Below are 6252 nucleotides of genomic sequence, written 5' to 3'. Positions count from 1 at the left end.
TCCAGTCTTTTACCACATCAAAATGTCATTTTTAACACATCTGGACAGTTGCTTTTATCCGAGGAAACACTGGAGAGCTTTGCCCTGGTTGATGCGAGGACCCTTGGTCGAGTTTTCTCCCAGGTAAACCCAACAACCTGCCTTTTAGATCCTATTCCCACATCACTTTTAAAGACATTTTATGAATTCTTTGAGGAACATATTTTAAATATAGTAAATTACTCTCTTCAGACGGGTGTCTTCCCTGCCGCCTTTAAAATGGCGGTGGTGAAGCCCCTTCTGAAGAAGAGCAATTTAGATCACAGCATTTTTAATAACTACAGACCTGTATCCAACTTACCCTTTTTAAGTAAGATTTTAGAAAAGCTGGTTTTTAACCAAGTAAATTATTTTTTAATAAGAAACAATATTTCAGAGAAATTTCAGTCTGGCTTTAGGATGAACCACAGCACCGAGACAGCCCTTTTAAAGATTTTAAATGACATCAGGTGCAATTTAGATAACCGCAAACTGACAGTCTTGGTTCTACTGGATCTTAGTGCCGCCTTCGATACAGTAGACCATCACATTTTATTAAACAGACTGAAGCACCTGGTGGGCCTCTCTGGTACTGTTTTTAGCTGGTTCCGCTCCTATCTCACAGATCGATCTTTCTTTGTAAGTTTGGATACATGTTCCTCCAGAATGCATAAAATTAAGTGTGGGGTCCCCCAAGGGTCAATTTTAGGTCCGCTTCTTTTTAACCTTTACATGCTTCCCTTGGGCGACGTCATCAGGAGACACGGCATCAGCTTCCACAGCTACGCTGACGACACACAGCTGTACATCGCTGTGTCTCCTGATGACACAGGGCCACTTGATGCCCTTTTTAACTGTATTTTAGATATTAAGTCATGGATGGCAGATAATTTCCTACAGCTCAACCAGGACAAAACAGAAGTTTTAGTTATTGGTCCTGAAGGCCAGAGAGAGAAACTTTTACCAAAACTACAAGATTTTAAACCTTCGAAATGTGTAAAGAACCTGGGTGTTATTTTTGACTCTGAGCTCACTTTTATTCCACACATAAAGAATATTACGAAGATAGGTTTTTACCATCTTAAGAATATAGCCAGAGTCCGCCCGTTTCTCTCTCAGGCCAGCACGGAGGTGCTGATGCATGCTTTTATCTCATGTCGTTTAGATTATTGTAATGCCCTGCTCTCTGGTCTTCCTAAAAAGAGTATTAAGAACCTACAACTATTACAGAATTCAGCCGCTCGCGTGCTGACGAGGACCAGAGGGCGGGAGCACATTACACCTGTTTTAAAATCGCTGCATTGGCTCCCCGTCCGCTTCAGGATTGATTTTAAGGTTCTTTTACTGGTTTTTAAATGTCTTAACGGTCTTGGGCCATCTTATTTATCTGATCTGCTTTTACTGTATCAACCCTCACGGACCCTGAGGTCCTCTGGCACCGGCCTCTTAACCATTCCCCGAACCGCGACCAAAACCCACGGTGAGGCTGCATTCAGCCATTATGGCCCTTATTTATGGAACAGCCTGCCAGAGAACCTCAGGACCGCAGAGAACGTTGATACTTTTAAAAGGAGGCTCAAGACACACCTTTTTAGCTTGGCTTTTATCTGACCTTTAATCCATTTGAGTGACTTTGTATTTTATGTTATTTATTATTCATCTTAAGTTTTGTATAGATTTTTCTAAAATTTTACACTTTTTAGGCATTTTTTACTTTCTCTTAATCTTTTAGTTTTTAGCTCCAGTGTTTCCTCAGGGGGGTCGTCCACACTGGGAGGTGTGCCTGCTCCGCCCATGGGGGTGTCGTCATGGGGGTCCCTCAGGCCTGGGTAGCTGGGGGAGGGACTCCACCTTCTGTGTGGGGTCTGTCCTGGTCTGTCCGGGTTGGGGGGGTCTCTGTGGCGATGCTCCTTGTGGTCGTGGCCGGTGGAGCCTCTCGGTGTGGACGGCCACCCATAGGTAGTGTTTTCCTCACCTGGATCGTTAGTGCTAAGCCATGTCACCAGTCCACTTATTGTGTGTGTGTGTGTGTGTGTGTGTGGGCGTGTGAGTGTATGCACATGTGTATGAGTGTGAGTGAGGGTGTGTGTATGCGTGGGGGGTGGGGTCGTATGGGATGTTTTAAACTGTACTTTTGATTGTTATTTTATCTCTGTATGTAAAGCACCATGAGTTGCACTTACACTGCATGAGTTGGTGCTATATAAATAAATAAAGTTTAAGTTTAAGTTTAAAGTTGCTGCAGTTAAAAAGCTCGTAGTTGGATCTTGGGATCGAGCTGACAGTCTGCCGCGAGCCTGGGGTGCTTGGGTATCTAGAGCACGTAATCATAGGAGGACAGTTTGTACCTTTCAATACACTTATTGTAAAGTACCATCAAAAGTTGATGGGGCAGACATTCGAATGAGACATCGCCGCCACGGAGGGCCAGCGATCGGCTCAAGGTTATCTTGAGTCACCAAAGCGGCCGGGGCGCCCGCGAGGAGCACCCCGCATGGGTTTTGGGTCTGATAAATGCACTCATCGCCGGAGGTCAGCGTTCGTTGGCATGTATTAGCTCTAGAATTGCCACAGTTATCCAAGTAACGGTAGAGCGATCAAAGGAACCATAACTGATTTAATGAGCCATTCGCAGTTTCACTGTACCGGCCGTGTGTACTTAGACTTGCATGGCTTAATCTTTGAGACAAGCATATGCTACTGGCAGGATCAACCAGGTAGCCCCTCCGCAAAAGAATGCGAGGCAGAGGCGAGGCAGGACCAGCCGACGCACTGGGCAGCCCCCGGTGGGCATGCCGACGTCTCGGCAGCCCCGTGTGGGGAACCTCTGGAGCGGCCGGACCCCACCTCACCTGACGCACCATTTTCTGGGTGGGTGTGGGTCGCTGGAGCTGGGTTACACCGCGAGCTCCGCAGCGTGGCTGAAAGGGGTTTGAGAAACATCGTGCGTTCCGGACGAATACACCGCCGCCAGAGCGGCAGCCGATGTTGGAGGTCGGCCTGCCCGGAGGCGGGCTCCGTGGGGGGAGACCTGGGCGGACGGGTCGACTCGGTCTCGCTACCGAGAGGGAGGCGCGACACCCCCCCGGTGGTCGGGGGAGCAGCGCCGCAGAGGCGGGCCCGAAGGACGGAGGAACCGACGGACCGCGAGCCAGCCGTGAAGCCGGGAGGGGCGGGGGACCTCCGATGTCAGGCCGCGGTTGCCAATCGGTATGGAGGTGGTCCGGTGGGTGGGGGGTCGCAGCGGGACGCCCGGGGCCGAGGGGGAGCCCGGGGAGCGGACACAGGCGGCTGGAGGAAGCCTGGAAGCATCACAGAAAAAACTGCCTTTTTATGTTTTAAAATCCGGCCAAAGTGTCTGAAAATCGGGAGAAAGTGATGGAAAATGACCAAAAGTGATGATAAATGACTTAAAGTGGACGGCTGGAATCGTCCCAGGAAGAGCACTGAAAACCGGCCTTTCTGTCTTAAAGTCCAGCCAAAGTGTCTGAAAATCCAATAAAAGTGTTTGAAAATATTCACAAAAGTGTCTGAAAATATTTCCAAAGTGTCAAAACACTTTGTCATTTTTCTGGAAAGTGTCTGAAAATAAAAGCAAAAGTGTTTGAAAATATTCGCAAAAGTGTCTGAAAATATTTTCAAAGTGTCAAAACACTTCGTCATTTTTCTGGAAAGTGTCTGAAAATCCAGCAAAAGTGTTTGAAAATATTTGCAAAAGTGTCTGAAAATATTTTCAAAGTGTCAAAACACTTTGTCATTTTTCTGGAAAGTGTCTGAAAATCCAGCAAAAGTGTTTGAAAATATTGGCAAAAGTGTCTGAAAATATTTTCAAAGTGTCAAAACACTGTCATTTTTCCATCACAGTCGCTCTGCTACCCATTCCTATAGTAGATCTGGTAGTGGGAAGTGGACTTATGATTTTTTGGTACTGAGGGACCACACGAAGCTGGGCGGCGCCCAGCTTCGTGTGGTCCCTCAGTAAGCCGTGCCTCTGGTACCTGTAGGGACTTAGAAAAATTTCAACACCGTGGGGACTTAGAAAAATTTCAACATCGTGGGGACTTAGAAAAATGTCAACACTTTGAAACTTTTTCCACTTTTGCCAAATGGCTGTGGTACCATGTGGGGACTTTGAAATTTTTCAACACTGTGGGGACTTAGAAAAAATTCAACATCGTGGGGACTTAGAAAAATCTCAACACTTTGAAATATTTTCAACACTTTGAAATATTTTCCACTTTTGCCAAATGGCTGTGGTACCTGTGGGGACTTTGAAATTTTTCAACACCGTGGGGACTTAGAAAAATTTCAACATCGTGGGGACTTAGAAAAATGTCAACACTTTGAAACTTTTTCCACTTTTGCCAAATGGCTGTGGTACCATGTGGGGACTTTGAAATTTTTCAACACCGTGGGGACTTAGAAAAAATTCAACATCGTGGGGACTTAGAAAAATCTCAACACTTTGAAATATTTTCAACACTTTGAAATATTTTCCACTTTTGTCAAATGGCTGTGGTACCTGTGGTGACATTGAAATTTTTCAACACCGTGGAGACTTAGAAAAATTTCAACATCGTGGGGACTTAGAAAAATGTCAACACTTTGAAACTTTTTCCACTTTTGCCAAATGGCTGTGGTACCATGTGGGGACTTTGAAATTTTTCAACACCGTGGGGACTTAGAAAAAATTCAACATCGTGGGGACTTAGAAAAATTTAAACACTTTGAAACTTTTTCCACTTTTGCCAAATGGCTGTGGTACCATGTGGGGACTTTGAAATGTTTCAACACCGTGGGGACTTAGAAATTTTTCAACACCGTGGGGACTTAGAAAAATCTCAACACTTTGAAATATTTTCAACACTTTGAAATATTTTCCACTTTTGCCAAATGGCTGTGGTACCTGTGGGGACTTTGAAATTTTTCAACACCGTGGGGACTTAGAAAAATTTCAACATCGTGGGGACTTAGAAAAATTTAAACACTTTGAAACTTTTTCCACTTTTGCTAAATGGCTGTGGTACCTGTGGTGACTTTGAAATTTTTCAACACCGTGGGGACTTAGAAAAAATTCAACATCGTGGGGACTTAGAAAAATGTCAACACTTTGAAATATTTTCAACACTTTGAAATATTTTCCACTTTTGCCTAATGGCTGTGGTACCTGTGGGGACTTTGACATTTTTCAACACCGTAGGGACTTAGAAGAATTTCAACATCGTGGGGACTTAGAAAAATTTAAACACTTTGAAACTTTTTCCACTTTTGCCAAATGGCTGTGGTACCATGTGGGGACTTTGAAATTTTTCAACACCGTGGGGACTTAGAAAAAATTCAACATCGTGGGGACTTAGAAAAATCTCAACACTTTGAAATATTTTCAACACTTTGAAATATTTTCCACTTTTGCCAAATGGCTGTGGTACCTGTGGGGACTTTGAAATCCAGCTCACGTTCCCTATTAGTGGATGAACAATCCAACGTCATTTTTCTGGAAAATGTGTGAAAATCCAGCAAAAGTGTTTGAAAATATTCGCAAAAGTGTCTGAAAATATTTTCAGTGTCAAAACACTTTGTCATTTTTCTGGAAAGTGACTGAAAATCCAGCAAAAGTGTTTGAAAATATTCGCAAAAGTGTCTGAAAATATTTTCAAAGTGTCAAAACACTTTGTCATTTTTCTGGAAAGTGTCTGAAAATCCAGCAAAAGTGTTTGAAAATATTTGCAAAAGTGTCTGAAAATATTTTCAAAGTGTCAAAACACTTTGTCATTTTTCTGGAAAGTGTCTGAAAATCCAGCAAAAGTGTTTGAAAATATTCGCAAAAGTGTCTGAAAATATTTTCAAAGTGTCAAAACACTTTGTCATTTTTCTGGAAAGTGTCTGAAAATCCAGCAAAAGTATTTGAAAATATTTGCAAAAGTGTCTGAAAATATTTTCAAAGTGTCAAAACACTGTCATTTTTCTGGAAAGTGTCTGAAAATCCAGCAAAAGCGTTTCAAAATATTCGCAAAAGTGTCTGAAAATATTTTCAGAGTGTCAAAACACTTTGTCATTTTTCCACCACAGTCGCTCTGCAACCCATTCCTATAGTAGATCTGGTAGTGGGAAGTGGACTTATGATTTTTTGGTACTGAGGGACCACACGAAGCTGGGCGCCGCCCAGCTTCGTGTGGTCCCTCAGTAAGCCGTGCCTCTGGTACCTGTAGGGACTTAGAAAAATTTCAACACCGT

Source organism: Cololabis saira, chromosome 6 (assembly GCF_033807715.1).
Source record: "Cololabis saira isolate AMF1-May2022 chromosome 6, fColSai1.1, whole genome shotgun sequence".
Taxonomy (NCBI): Eukaryota; Metazoa; Chordata; class Actinopteri; order Beloniformes; family Belonidae; genus Cololabis; species Cololabis saira.
This window is presented reverse-complemented; position numbering follows the sequence as displayed.